General features: G+C 40.0%; 1 protein-coding gene across 2 annotated transcripts in view; it reads left to right on the plus strand.

Annotated features, from left to right (window-relative positions):
* Nucleotides 1–16,207, plus strand: part of LOC115220704 (bone morphogenetic protein receptor type-2) — a 126,098-nt gene that overhangs the window by 78,455 nt on the left and 31,436 nt on the right. The window lies entirely within an intron of this gene.

Here is a 16,207-nt window from a genome sequence, read left to right on the forward strand (position 1 = left end):
TTCCTAAAATGTCTTGCCGTCCCTCAGATGTCCCTTTATTGTCACACCATTCTCAGTTGTATTACCAACCTTCTGGTGTCTCACCAATTCTTAGGTGTCCCACTGACCCTCAGGTGTGTCACCATCCTTTTGATGACCCACTGTTCCTCAGGAATTTCACCATCCTTTGGATGTCTCCCTGTCCCTTGGGTATCTTACCAACACTCAGGTGTTTCACCATCCCTCAAGTGTCCTACTGTTCCTCACTGTCCCTTGAGTGTCTCCCTGTCCCTTGGGTGTCTTTCCAACACTCAGGTGTTTCACCATCCCTCAAGTGTCCTGCTGTTCCTCACTGTCCCTTGAGTGTCTCACTGTCACTTGGGTGTCTCACCATCCCACAAGTGTCTCACTAACTCTCAGGCATTTCACTTTTCTTCAGGTCATCATCCCTCAGGTGTTTCACTGTCCCTCAAGTATCTCATCACCTCTCAGATGTCTTACCATCCCTCAGGTGTCTCACTGTCCCTCTAGTGTCTCATAAGGACTTGCTAGACCACACCCTAAGTAAATGACCATCCAACAGTTTGGCAGCAACACACTCCAATGTCTGACCCACAGATGTAGCTGTCTCCTCTCTTTCTCTCTTCTATTATAGTGGCCCCCACTCCTCAGGGTTGGCAGGGCATGCACCATCTCCACTCAGGCACTTTGACTCATTCATCTCTTTTCCTTCTATCATTTATATTCATCCATATTGTGTATACTCCATCTCTGGTCTCACTCTGATCACTTGAACCAACATTTCCTCTCCAGAAGTTGTCAGCTCTCTGCAATTTTCTCCCTACCCATATTTTTTTCTACAAATTTTTTTTTTCCTATTATTCTTCCCCTGCAACCATCAACTTACGATTGTCCCAGAAGTTCAATCACATTGATGTCATTGATCTCAGACAAACCATAAAAGCCATGGGCATAACCCTTCTTCCAAAGTTGTTTGTTCCTTCTCAAGCCATGCCTGGCTCATAAGGGTTGGTTTCCCAGTTTCCTTGGTGTATAGGTTCCCCACCTGGACGGGACACCGGTCCGTCGCAGGTGAGCTGCAAGATGCAGGAGGAAAGAGTGAGAGAAAGTTGTGGCGAAAGAGTCAGCAGAAGTTTGCCATTACCTTCTGTCGGAGCCATGTGGAGCTTAGGTGTTTTGCTCATAAACACACACATCACCCAGTCTGAGATTCGAACCCGCAATCCTTCAACCGCAAGTCCACTATTCTAACCACTAGGCCATGTGCCTCCACTTCTTCCAAAGTAATCCAATACAAAAAAAAAGTCACTTAGATACCTTCTACTCACTCTGCTGCCACCAAGTCATCTGAACCCAGCCAAAGCCAGCCTATTTCTATCATAAGTTATGTTAATATTTCTATTTATTTCTTTACTAGCACTATGACCCAGCATAGTGCTAGTGCATGCATATACAGCTCCGTGTGTGTGCACATACTCGTGAGTACTGTCCAAATCTCTGATCAGTCACATACAGCTAGCTGGCATTCAATTGGCGTATCAAGTTTCGGGCATTTTGATTGGGTTTTGGATAGAAAATTCACAAAAAAGTCACTTCTATTGATTTTTTAATGGCTTTGCGGGGTGACTAAGGAAATGTAAAGATGTGCACAACCACCCTTGGACGGTTTTGAATGACCATAGAAAGTGCGAGCCCTCAAACTGAAAAATTGTGGATTTGTATAATGGACACACACGCAGACATTTTGCCGTTTATATATAGAGATATTTCTGAGAATTTTTTGTACCTCATTGCTCCTACCAGTATTTTATTCCCAAGACTGAACACCAACTCTCTCAAGGGCCAACAGGGTAGGGGGAGGAGGACATTTTAGTGGTCACTCAAATTCCTAGAAATAACTGTCAAATCTCCTTTAAATAACATGTTATCATCTTGGACAAAAAAAAAAAAGATAAAGCACTAGAGATGTTAGGTAGTTAACAACCCTTAGCAAGACAGGCTGGTGCTGCTTGGTTGTCTTTATGTCTTTAATCGTGGGTCTGCTTGATCACAGTAAATCTGAGGTTAAATACTAACAACAACAAAAATAATCCTTCATTTCAAGGATTAGATTGCTGACCCTTTCTCATTCACAACAAACACTTCGATAATATCTCTGCTTCAAACCCATTCTAAAACCCTGCCTTCTCTCTCTCTCTCTTCCCAGTTTCTTATCTCCATATCCATCTACCTCTTAATGCATTCATGCCATCATCTGAATAATTCATCAGTTAATTAATTCATTCCTTCTTCCATCCATCCACACCCTCCACTCACCAGTCAATTTCACCCAGCAAAGAAGCCTCTACATGTTAGGTCAACCTGCTAGAAACAGCAGCAGCCACCTCTCTCTCTCTCCAACGGTACTCTGCTCTCTTAACAAAGGACACATTACATCAATAGTCCTTAACCGGGTCCATATGTCCCTTGTGGGGTCCATATAAGATTTTGTTATTAAAATTTATCCCCAATTAATTGGTTATATTTCTACCATTCATAAAGTATTTTAACAATTTTTTTAATACAATTCCTAATAATATTTAATTATAAAAATATAATGGGGTTTTTAAAACCTCAAATGGCTATGAGGGTCCACCTGAGTAAAATAGAAATCAAAGGAGCCCATAGGCAAAAAATGGTTGAGGACCACTGTATTAGATAATGTAGTCTACAGTACTCCGTTCCTCAACTGCCTTTAATCATTAGCCTTCATGAACAGGATTGACATTGGGCTAAACCAAGGGTCAGCTAACTGTTTTTTATCCAATTACCCCGAAATATATTTATTTACATCGACGTTACCCACTAGATTTGAATGGAAGAAAATCATAGATAACAGGGAACACATTTTGTTTTTTATATAATTTTACTTATGTCTAATGAGTCCTTATTACCACCACAAATTTAATTTTTACCCCATTTGGGGTAATTTACTCTGGTTCACCAAACCCTTGGCTAAACAATTAAATATATCTTGTTATCAATCCACCTGTCTATGGATCTATCTATATATCAATTCACCCATTTGTGTATCAATCTAGGCATCTCTCAGTCTATATAAATAATCCAGTTATTAGCCCATATGACAATTTAGTCATCATGTGTGGTAAGAATTTTGCTTCCCAACCACATGGTCCCAGGTTCAGTTCCACTATGTGGCACTTTGGGCTAGTGTCTTCTACTACAGCCTCAAACCAACCAAAAGCATTGTGAGCAGATGTGATAGACGTAAACCGAAAGAAGCTCGTTGTGTGTGTGTATTTATCTCCCCCACCATCACTTGACAACTGGTGTTGGTCTGTTTATGTCCCTGTAACTTAGCAGTTGAGGAAAAGAGACTAATAGAATAAGTACCAGGCTTAAAAACAAAATCATCATCATCACTGTTTAACGTCCGCTTTCCATGCTAGCATGGGTTGGACGGTTCAACTGGGGTCTGGGAAGCCCGAAGGCTGCACCAGGCCAGTCAGATCTGGCAGTGTTTCTACAGCTGGATGCCCTTCCTAATGCCAACCACTCCGTGAGTGTAGTGGGTGTTTTTTATGTGCCACCGACACAGGTGCCAGACGAGAATAATAATAATAATAATAAGTACTGGGGTCAATTCATTGGACTAAAAGTTCTTCAAGGCAGTGCCCCAGGATGGTCGCAGTCTAATGACTGAAACAACTAAAAGACAGCAGATAAAAGACCAAAACCGTGCAGACATCTATCGGTGCCGGTGCAGCATGTAATCTACTTGCCATTGTTAAAAATTTGCAATTATAATTAGAGGAGTGAGTTAAACATTTTTAAAAAAATAAAAGAAAAAGAAAAATTTTTATTGATTTTTATTTCATACTAGAAACATGAATAACTGTGTGATTGTTTGTATACAGCATGGATATTATTTAAAAATGTAATGAAAAGATTTTGCTCATTTTATCTTAAAATCTTCCAACAAATGGAATCTAAATGAGATTGAAATATTTGCAATGGAACATCTCCCTTTTTTCTTTTTTTTTTTTTTTGAGAAGATGAATTTTAACTTCTTGCCACAACTGCTCAATGTTCTGTGTATGTGTTCCATCTTGACGATTAACATAACTTTGCTGGTGGTTGGCATCCCCTCCCTGTGCAGCGAAACACAGGATGAGATTCACCTCTTATTTTTCTTTGTTTTTCTGCCATTTCTCTTCCACATTTGCTGCATGGATCAATATCTCCATGTTCATCAAGGAGTTCATAGCATCTGAGAAATTCTATTGCAGCTTCTTCGTCTCGAATAACCTGTGTGTAAAATTCTTTTGCTCTCATCACAACTTCTTTCAAAGGGCTCAGGGTTAAAAGTGTTTAAATCATAAAAGATCTTTTGACTTATATACCAAACCAACCAAAAGTCGAGTAAATAGATGAATTTTAAAAGTAGATCAAAAAGTCTGTGTGGATCACAAACTATCCCATTTGAACTAATGTAGATCACAAGATATACCAGAAACATGTATGTAGATCACATACTACACTGGCACCGACATCTATCACTTCACCTCACAACCAGGAGCTGAATGAACATGGTTCAGCCAAACTCATACTCCCCATTTTTTTTTTCTTTTTGTTACCTCTGCCTTAGCAAAGGTAGAGGTATTGTTTTCAGTTGTGTTTGTTTGTCCATGGACAAGATATCTCAAGAACTGCAGGATGGATTCAGATGAAACTTTCAGGGATGTTTAGCCTCATGATTGGCATGAACTAATTAGATTTTGGGATCAATCCAGTAACAGACAAGGGTTCTGAATTATTTTTCTGGTTCTTTTACTTAATTTTTTAGAGTGGTCAGGTTCATTTTAGTATTCTTGTTTGTGAGAGCTGTCGAGTTTATTCCAGATATTCTCATTTTAAAAATCATCTCCGTCTAATCATTAAGAGGACATTGGTGTTGCTTTGGTGGAGGTTTGCACTCTCTGAGTGCTCTTGTTTTACTTGTTTCAGTCATTAGGCTGTGGCCATGCTGGGGCACTGCTTCGAAGGGTTATAGATCCCATTATTTTTAAGTCTGGTACTTACTCCACCTGTCTCATTTGCCTAACTGCTAAATCACAGGGACATAAACATACCAGCACTGGTTATCAAGTGGTGGTGGGGGACAAATACATACAGACACATATACCGTAAATCCTCGAGTATAATCCGCATTTTTTCTCCAAAATTTAAAGGTCAAAATCCCTAGTGCTTACGAGGTTAAAAATGAAAAAATATCTTCTAAGCAATATCCGAGTCTCTATTTGCTGTCTGGCTATGTTTATTCAGACGCATTTTGTGATGTCGGGTGCAAAAATACCCTAAGCTAAGCCTGAATGCAATGAAGTCATTAGAGAATCATCCACAACTTGCAGTAAGCAACATTTATTAAAATAAAAGTATTCAGAACACAGAATAACATGTAACAAAAACAATTTGCAAACATATTTACATTCCCATATAACAGTTAAGAACATCACCATTGTTGTATTACGCATGCGCGGAAGTAATTGTTCAACTAGGTGCTGCTGGCTTAATTACGCACGACTCAAGTTAGAGAAGAGGTGCGTATTATACATAAAGTTTAGGTTTTTCAGAGGTACAGCCCCCTAAAAATCTCCTGTGTATTATACTCAAGGGCAGACTATACTCGAGGATTTACGGGATATATTTATACAGACTGGTGCTGGTGCCATGTAAAAAGCACCCAGTACATTCTATAAAGTGGTTGGCATTAGGAAGGGCATCTAGCTGTAGAAAGTAAGCCAAAACAGATTATGGAATTTGGTGTGGCCCCTGGCCTTACCAGCTCCTGTCAAGCCATCTAACCCTTGCGAACGTGAAAAATGTATGTTAGATGATGATGATGATGAGCCTCCACTCTGTTTCTTATTTTTTACTGCCCACAAGGGGCCACACACAGAGGGGACAAACAAGGACAGACAAACAGATTAAGTCGATTATATCGACCCATGTGTGTAACTGGTACTTATTTAATCGACCCCGGAAGGATGAAAAGCAAAGTCGAGCTCAGCGGAATTTGAACTCAGAATGTGGCAGCTGACGAAATACCGCTAAGCATTTCACCAGGCATGCTAACGTTTGCATATGTTTGTGTGTCTGTTTGTCCCCCCAATATCGCTTGACAACTGATGCTGGTGTGTTTACATCCCCATAACTTAGCGGTTTGGCAAAAGAGACCGATAGAATAAGTACCAGGCTTACATAGAATAAGTCCTGGGCTCGATTTGCTTGACTAAAAGGCGGTGCTCCAGCATGGCCACAGTCAAATGACTGAAACAAGTAAAAGAGTAAAAGAGAGAGTATATATATTTATGCAATTATCTGCTGCCTGTTGATCCATACAACCATCCATCTGATCTGCCTTTCGATCCAGATATTAATCCATACAGATGATGTTTTATCAAGTCATACATCCATTTCTCTCTCCATCTATGCAGCCATTGTCTGCCAAGTCGGTGAGGGGAGTCTCTACGCAGACTTTTGACCTGCTAGAAATAACAGCCAAATTTCCTCCACAAAACACACCCTGTCATCTTTCAAAGAAGAAAGAATGCATTGAATAATGTGGTGTAAGCTATGCATTATCCGAAAGTAGACAAGCTGGTTGTGGTTGATTTGTTAAGTGTTCTTTCAATCAGGGCTGACCAAAGAGTAATCATTATCATCACCAACGATAATACACACAATGGTAAATAGACTATGTTTACACCTGATTAAATATGTAGCATATCTGCATTGGATGTTATCCTCTGCTCAGAGTCTCTGTGAAAGATTACAGCTGACAATAGCTCAGACCATTGTTAACATCAGACTAACCTCTTAAGCTTTGTCTTGATGATGTGTTTACGTTGTAGGATGAAGAGAGATTTAATGGTCAATATACGGCCTCTTGACCCTTTAGCATTCAGATTGTTCTGTGAGTTGTAATTACTCTTTTATTACTCTTTTACTTGTTTCAGTCATTTGACTGTGGCCATGCTGGAGCACCGCCTTTAGTCGAGCAAATCGACCCCAAGACTTATTTCTTTGTAAGCCTAGTACTTACTCTATCGGTGTCTTTTGCCGAACCGCTAAGTTACGGGGACGTAAACACACCAGCATCGGTTGTCAAGTGATGTTGGGAGGACAAACACAGACACACAAACAGATACACACACACACATATATATATACATATATACAATGGGCTTCTTTCAGTTTCCGTCTACCAAATCCACTCACAAGGCTTTGGTCAGCCCGAGGCTATAGTAGAAGACACTTGCCCAAGGTGCCATGCATGTTTTGATAACCAATGTTATCCAACGTAAAGACAAAGGGGCCGATACAGCTTGGTACCAGTGACATAGCGACTCATTTCTACAGGTCAATGAGCTGGAGTGACGTGAAATAATGTGTCTTGCTCAAGAACACAACACACAACCTGGTCTGGCAATCAAACTCACAACCTCGCAATCGTAAGCTCTAACCACTGAGCCATGCACCTTCTGTGCATGTATGGATGTAGATTAAACCTGTAGGTATGAAGGCTTAGTGGTTAGGGTATTCAGTTCACAATTGTAAGGTTGCGAGTTCAATTCTCAGCTCATTGTGTCCTTGAGCAAGACACTTTATTTCCTGTTGCTTCAGTCCACTCAGCTGGCAAAAATTGGACATTGACTGTATTTCAAAGGGCCAGTGTTGTCGCATTCTGTTTCATGTTGAATATCCCTCAGCACTGCATTAACCCTTTCATTACTGTATTTATTTTGAGATGCTCTGTGTTTCTTTCAATTACTTTAAATATAACAAAGAACTTAATAAAATAACTTAATTATCATTAAGCTAGTGTTAGGAACATAAATTGTGACTAAGGTTTGGTGGAAGATTTTAATTCAAAACTTATGAAAACAAGGCATTTTTTGTACTGAGAGCCAGAGCCGGTTTCAGCTGGGTTGGTAACGAAAGGGTTAAGGGTAAAAATGTTTGTGGTGTACTCAGCCACTGGCATTTTAATTTCACAAGCAGGCTGTTCCGTTGATCGGATCGTCGTAACCGAACTGAGTGTCTGGGTGTGTGTTGGTAGATGTGTGTCTGGATGTGCATATCTGGTGTGTTTGTATAAGAGATGCTTGCCTCTGTGTGTGTGTGTGTGTGTGTATGTGTGCACCACGTGCGCACACACAAATACATGCATGTTGATATCTCTGTTGATATGTATATATCGCTTAATGTTTGTATGTGTCTGTAGGTGTGTGTGTGTGTTTCTAGAGGTGAGCATGTGAGTCACATGGCAGCCATCCAATACCAGATGACAACCACCTGACTACTGACACTGCCCAAGGTCACATGCCAAATGACTAAAAGACCTGCCAGGTTATCTCTCTCTCTTTCTCTCTCTCTCTCTCTCTCTCTCTCTCTCTCTCTCTCTCTCCATATGCTCTTTTTCCTGTACATTCTCTCCCCCCATCACTCTCTTCACATTCATACAGACACAGCCCCCCCCCCTGCACCTGAATAATGCAACATCAGCAAACATGTTCACACATACATAAATAGCAAATCTCTAAATACACAAAACATACATTTGCATAAATGTGTCATGTTTGCTTCCCAAACACATGGTTCCAGGTTCAATCCTACTGCACTGCACATTGAGAAAGTGTTTTCTACTATAGCCCCAGGCTGATCAAGGTCTTGTTAGTGGATTTTGATAGACAGAAACTGAAAGAAGCCCATCTTGTGTGTGTGTTGATAATGTGTGATTGTTGTAAATAAATCTTTATTTTTTTTTTGTCTTTTGCTTGTTTCGGTCATTAGACTGCGGCCATGCTGGGGTACCGCCTTGAATAATTTTTAGTCAAATAAATTGACTCTGCTGTTTTTTTCATTTTTCTTTTAAGCCTGGTTCATACTCTATCATTCCATTTTGCTGAACCGCTAATTTACAGGGACATAAATACACCAACACCGGTTGTCAAGCATTGGTGGGGGAACAAACAAACACAAAGACACACACACATAGACATGTGTGTGTGTGTGTGTGTGTATTTATGACAGGCTTTTCTCCGTTTCTGTCTACGAAATCTACTCACAAAGCTTTGTTTGGCTTGAGGGTATATAGCAGAAGACACTTGCCCAAGGTGCCATACAGTAGGGCTGAGCCTGGAACCATGTGGTTGGGAAGCAAGCTTCTTTATTACTCTTTGAAAATATGTCTAGGAAATATTACAATTGCTTGGGACCAGAGAGGGTTGACAACAGAAAAGGTACCTGGGTGAAGACAATCTGCCTCAATAAATGCCATCTGAAATCCATCCAGACATAGAAAAGCATATATTAACCCTTTTGATACCAACCCACCTGAAACCGCCTCTGGTTCTGTAGTACAAATGTCCTGTTTTCAAAAGTTCTGAATTAAAATCTTCCACCAAACCTTAGTCACAATTTATGTTCCTAACACTAGCTTAATGATAAACTAAATTATTTTTACTAATTTTTTGTTATATTTGAAATTAATTGAAAGAAACACAGAGTATCTCAACAGAAATATGGTAACAAAAGGGCTAAACCATATTTGTGAACAGCTCTGGATTAACCATTAAATGAAATAAACATTTGCTTAGTGCACCACCACAGAAATGATAAATGGTCTACAACACAAAAGAAATCACTTTAAAATTACTAAAGTGGTTTGTATGAGCAGAAAGAGATGCATGCATGTGTGTGCATGTCTGAGTGTTTACACTAGTATTTACCTATTTTTTTCTGGAAATTGGAAATTGTAGAAAATGGTGAACAGTCTTAATTTTCAGTTCATACTGGGGGTGACCGGGCAATTTGCTGTAAACAAATTCACCATATGGATATTTCGCTGCAAGGACATTTTCCTGTAAAGCTTAGAAACTTGAAATTGCATCGTTAATTAAATAAGGTAGATAAAGGAATAGTATTAACTGCAGTCCTTTTCAGTAATTGCTGATAAGATAATTTAAAAACAGAAAGGTCGTTTAAATTTGAAACTGCATCGTTAATTATTTGCATGCAATTGCAATGAGCTTACATGATTTTTAACTTTTTAGTTTTTTAGCTTAGCTTTTTAAATAAAGTGTTTGACCTTCATTATTATTTTTTTTTTATCTTTCTCTTCTTATGCTTTACTACAAAATGTCCTTATGGCAAAATATCCATACTCTTTTACTTGTTTCAGTCATTTGACTGCGGCCATGCAACTCGACCCCGGGACTTATTCTTTTGTAAGCCCAGTACTTATTCTATCGGTCTCTTTTGCCGAACCGCTAGGTAATGGGGACATAAACACACCAGCATCGGTTGCCATGCAATGCTAGGGGGACAAACACAGACACACAAACACATATATATATATACATATATATGACGGGCTTCTTTCAGTTTCCATCTACCAAATCCACTCACAAGGCTTTGGTCGGCCCGAGGCTATAGTAGAAGACACTTGCCCAAGGTGCCACGCTGTGGGACTGAACCCGGGACCATGTGGTTGGTAAACAAGCTACTTACCACACAGCCACTCATGGTGAATTGTCTTACAGTGAATAGTCCTATGGCCAATTGGCCTATGATGAAATGTCCTGGATCCCATACTGGGGCCTTATCAAAGTCAGCTGCATCACTCAACCAATTCCAGCGAAAGGAGTAGCCATTCTGTTCATATATACATCGCACAGTTAAACTTATTTACATTTCTATTCAATATTCAGTTATACTCAGTTTCTTTAATATCCTCCATTCCTCTGTTATTTCAAGGTATGATACAATATATACGTAAACCTACATGCAGGCATACAAACTTCAGGCTAGTGTCTTCTGCTGTAACTTTGTGAGTGAAATTTGGTGTAAATGGAAGCTGTAGGGATTTTTTCGGTTTGAACAGCAGTTTTTTCTAGCGGTGTCATATGAAATTGTCTCCCATAATTATGACCCTATTATCGATCTATTGCATTTCAATCTGTTTTAGGGTTAGGGGTAGAGGGAAGGGTATCTTTTTTTCTTCACAATGTAAATAAACCCAATCTGTTTCTTAAACGAGGGACATATTCATACAACACAGAATGTTTTTTAACTCAATGGATGTCATCGGTTGGTTGAAATTGCAGAAATTGAAGAAAAAAAAACAGCAAATATCTTTCAAACTATAGAATATTCTCAATAAAGCCAAGAGAAAAAGATGTTTTATAAACACATTCTACCAGTATACGAAGTTTAAAATTTTTTAGTTACCTAGAAATTATGTTAAAAACTGCCGTTCAAACCGAAAAGATCCGCTGTAGAGATGCATGTATGTGTGTTTATATTAGTTTATTATATGAGTATTTACCTATTTTTCTGGAAATTTTTATAAAAATGATGAACAGTCTTAATCAATTTTCGATCGATATTGGGGCCTCATCAAAGGAAGCTGCACCACTCAAACCAATCCCAGAGAAACAAGCAGCCGTTCTGTTCTTATATACATTGCGCAGTTTAACTTACTTACATTCCTACTCAATATGCAATTATAGAAATGGTTTGTTAGTGTTTCCATGAAACACAAAGATTACATAACATATCTCAGCTAACTGATCTCTCTCATTTAGCATTTCCAGAACATTGGTATCTCTAAGAATTCAAACATGCTGAAAGTACCATAGCGGCTAATTGCCTTTGATGTGCATGCCATGGGAATTGAGAAACATAGCGATAGAGACACACTGCTAATTATATTAGTATATGTATATAGTGTGTGATATCAAGACAAGGAGACACAAAGGCTCACACATGCATACACATACACCTCTGTGCACATATATGCACACCTACATACATCCATGCATTCACACACACACTTATTTTTATCTTTTCCTTGTTTGTTATCCTTTGTGTACATATCCCAAAACGTTTTCTATCTCTATTGATCAGTTTCAAAAAGAAAAATTCTACATTGTATTGTACCCCCTGTGTTTGGCTCTGCATAGCTTAATAAAGAAATCTATCTTTTCCTTGAGCCATTAGACTGTGGCCATGGTGGGGCACTGCTTTGAAAGGTTTAGTCAAACCCAGTCCTTATTTTGTTTTAAAGTCTGGTACTTATTCTATCAATCTCTTTTGCTGAACTGCTAAGTTATGGAAACATAAATAAACAAACCGACAGCCGTTGTCAAGCAATGACAGCAGGAGGATACAAATTATTCTGGGCAAAGCTATAGTAGAAGATACTTGCCCAAGATGCTGTGCATCTTGGGCAAGTATCTTGGGCAACCCAAAACTGTGTGGTTGCAGAGCAGGTTCCTTAACCACACTAGCTTCTTTTAGATTTCATCTACCAAATCCACTTTGGTTAGCTGTGGTCTATATAGTACAAGACACTTACCCACTAAGGTATCTTGCGATGGGACTGAACCCAGTACTACATCATTGAGAAACTCACAGAAACAAGTGATTGATTATGAAAGTAACACTAATGCTGTAAAGACAAGGCTACAATTAATAAACGCACACATACATTTCTACGGCTTTTGTTTACAAATTTCACTCACAAAGGTTTTATTTATTCCCACTTAAATATGGCTGTTCTGTTAAAACAAACTACACTCTGGTAGATACCATGAAAGAAACTCTCATATTGGCTTTTGGTGCAAAATGCATTCCTGTTTATATTATTAGTGGGAAGATATACAACTGAATGGCATAGTAAATTTGCTCCAGCAATTCTGTATCTGGCACATATTAGAGCTCAGCTACACCGCACCCAGACGCACATATTAGTGAAATTTTTTTTGCACCTACCCCCCACTTTGCTATCTCTTTATTAGTAAGAAGATTTACCCCTGTGTCAGTCTTGTTCCTTCTCTATCTTGCTGAACAAGTTTAAAAAGTTAAAATGTTTACTGTATTAGAAAATACAAAAGCCAATAATGTATATTTATATATATATATACATTTACATCATCATCATCATCATCATCATTTAACGTCCGCTTTCCATGCTAGCATGGGTTGGACGGTTCAACTGGGGTCTGGGGAGCCCGAAAGCTGCACCAGTCCAGTCAGATCTGGCAGTGTTTCTACAGCTGGATGCCCTTCCTAACGCCAACCACTCCGAGAGTGTAGTGGGTGATTTTATGTGCCACCGACACAGGTGCCAGACGAGGCTGGCAGACGGCCACGCTCGGATGGTGTTTTTTTATGTGCCACCGACACAGGTGCCAGACGAGGCTGGCAGACGGCCACGCTCGGATGGTGTTTTTATGTGCCACCGACACAGGTGCCAGACGAGGCTGGCAGACGGCCACACTCGGATGGTGTTTTTATGTGCCACCGACACAGGTGCCAGATGAGGCTGGCAAACGGCCACGATCGGATGGTGCTTGTTACGTGCCCACAGCACGGAGGCCAGTCGATGCGGTACTGGCTACGGCCACGTTCGGATGGTTTTCTTATGTGCCACGTGCCACCAGCACTGGTACCACAAAGATACAAATTCCATTGATGTTCATCTATTTTGATTTGTTTTGATTTTCACTTGTCTCAACAGGTCTTCACAAGTGTCACAAGAAGGAAGGTGGACTGACTACGTCCCAGGTAGGGGCCATGGGTTATGGCCTGACTAGTCTTGCCGGGTCTTCGGATGGTGTTTTTATGTGCCACCGACACAGGTGCTAGATGAGGCTGGCGAACGGCCACGATCGGATGGTGTTTGTCATGTGCCCACCGCACTGACTACGGCACTGATGGATTTCTTGTGTGCCACAGGCACTGGTACCACAACACATTTATATATTAATATATATATATATATATATATATATATAATATATATATATACACACACACATATACATGCCGGTGGGACGTTGGGCCTCACAGAGGCAATGATGAAAGACCGAGAGCTCTGAGATATGCTGTGACTGTGATGACCTGACAAATGAAGTGAGTTTATGGCTCACAGGACAGCCTGCTGTGCTAACCTTGGATCGTAGGGTAACATGCTGTGCTTGAGGAGACCTATTGAGTCAAGTACATCAACATCAAAATAAAAATCAAATGGAAATTGTAGTTGAAATACCTATGCCGGTGGCATGTAAAAAGCATCATCCAAATGCCAGCGCCGCCTTGACTGGCATCCGTGCCAGGGACACATAAAAAGCACCAACCAATTGTGGCTGTTGCCAGCCTCCTCTGGTCCCTATGCCGGTGGTACGTAAAAAGCACCCACTACATTCATGGAGTGGTTGGCGTTAGAAAGGGCATCCAGCTGTAGAAACACTGCCAGATCAGACTGGTGCCTGGTGCAGCCTCCTGGCTTCCCAGACCCTGGTCGAACCGTCCAATCCATGCCAGAATAGAAAATGGACGTTAAACGATGATGATGATGTGTGTGTGTGTGAGTGTGTGAATATGTGGTGGGCTTCTTTCAGTTTCTAGCTACAAAATCCATTCACAAGGCTTTGGTTGGCCCAAGGCTATAGTAGAAAGTTGCCACACAGTGGGACTGAAATCAAGACCTCGTGGTTGGGAAGCAAACCTCTTACTCATACAGCTATGCATGCACGAAATTCTCAGCCCTTGAGTCACTTTGTAAGTTCTACTAATTAAAAATAATCATTATGTATATATATATATGTGTGATTTATGTATTTATATTTCTGTAGATTTATGTACATATACATACATAAATATATATATATATATATAAGTAATACTAAGCAATAAGGGTTTAGCAACGAGTTGCCTTACCACATACCGAATTTAGAAATAGCAGTCAAAGGGTTATAGCTATTTCTTCTACTAAAAAGGGAGATCTCAGTAAAAACAGCATTTGGAAGGCATTATATATATATATATATATATATATATATATATAGGCAGAAATATTGGTGGGTGGGTATAGATGAAGGGCTGTATATTTTGGCTGGATGGCTGTATCAGTAAATAGATGCATGTGTGACGGAGGTGTGTAAACAGTCATAATAAAGAATGGAATGTGTGCATGCATGGGCAGCGAGTTTAAGTGGGGTGCTTTAAGTGCATTTTTTATGACCTGCAAAAGCAACGAGGTTTTTCCAATATAGTTGCAGCCATCAATTATATCCCTCACATACCTTTTGTTTTATTGCGATATGTATATGGATACGTATGCATGTGTATAGGCGTAGGAGTGGCTGTGTGGTAAGTAGCTTGTTTACCAACCACATGGTTCTGGGTTCAGTCCCACTGCGTAGCACCTTGGGCAAGTGTCTTTTACTATAGCCTCAGGCCGACCAAAGCCTTGGGAGTGAATTTGGTGGACGGAAACTGAAAGAAGCCTGTCGTATATATGTATATATATATATATATATATATATATGTGTGTGTGTGTGTGAGGTTGTATGTCTGTGTTTGTCCCCCTAGCATTGCTTGACAACCAATGCAGGTGTGTTTATATCCCCGTTACTTAGCGGTTCGGCAAAAAAGACTGATAGAATAAGTACAGGGCTTACAAAGAATAAGTCCCGGGGTCGAGTTGCTCGATTAAAGGCGGTGCTCCAGCATGGCCGCAGTCAAATGACTGAAACAAGTAAAAGAGTAAAGAGTAATATATATATGCATGCAAGTATGTATGGTTGTATGTATGTATGTATATGGGTATTTTTGTGTGTCTGCATGTATGTCTGTGTGTATGTAAGTATGTGTGTGTGTGTGTGTGTGTGCATACAAGCATGTATGTATGTGGATGCTCTTTAGCCCCAAGTCTTTGTTTGTCAAACAGAATCCATGATCAGAATATTAACGCCATGACCATCTCTTATTAATATCGGATAATATATCTAGGAATACATTATCTGCTGTGTCCTCCATCACCACACACACACACACACTATATATATTTTTATGGCAAAACATGGTTTGATGGAAATTTGGCTGCTATTTCTAGCAGATCTTATGATCATGTTGAGCCTCTTTCATGACACTCTGGGTGTGTGCGTGCGCATGTGTATGTGTGGTTCAATAACAGTTTATGTGTAGAAGTGAATGTGATGAGAGAAAGAGAGAGATCAGAGTTGAAGTCAGATCAAGTAAACAGCTCTAAGGGGGGATCTATAATGGGCCATAATCACAACAGCGGCGCCGGTTGTAGCGTTGAAGGAGGTAGTGGTTATGTCACAGACCATTC

The sequence above is a fragment of the Octopus sinensis genome, linkage group LG17 (genome assembly GCF_006345805.1).
Source record: "Octopus sinensis linkage group LG17, ASM634580v1, whole genome shotgun sequence".
Classification (NCBI taxonomy): domain Eukaryota; kingdom Metazoa; phylum Mollusca; class Cephalopoda; order Octopoda; family Octopodidae; genus Octopus; species Octopus sinensis.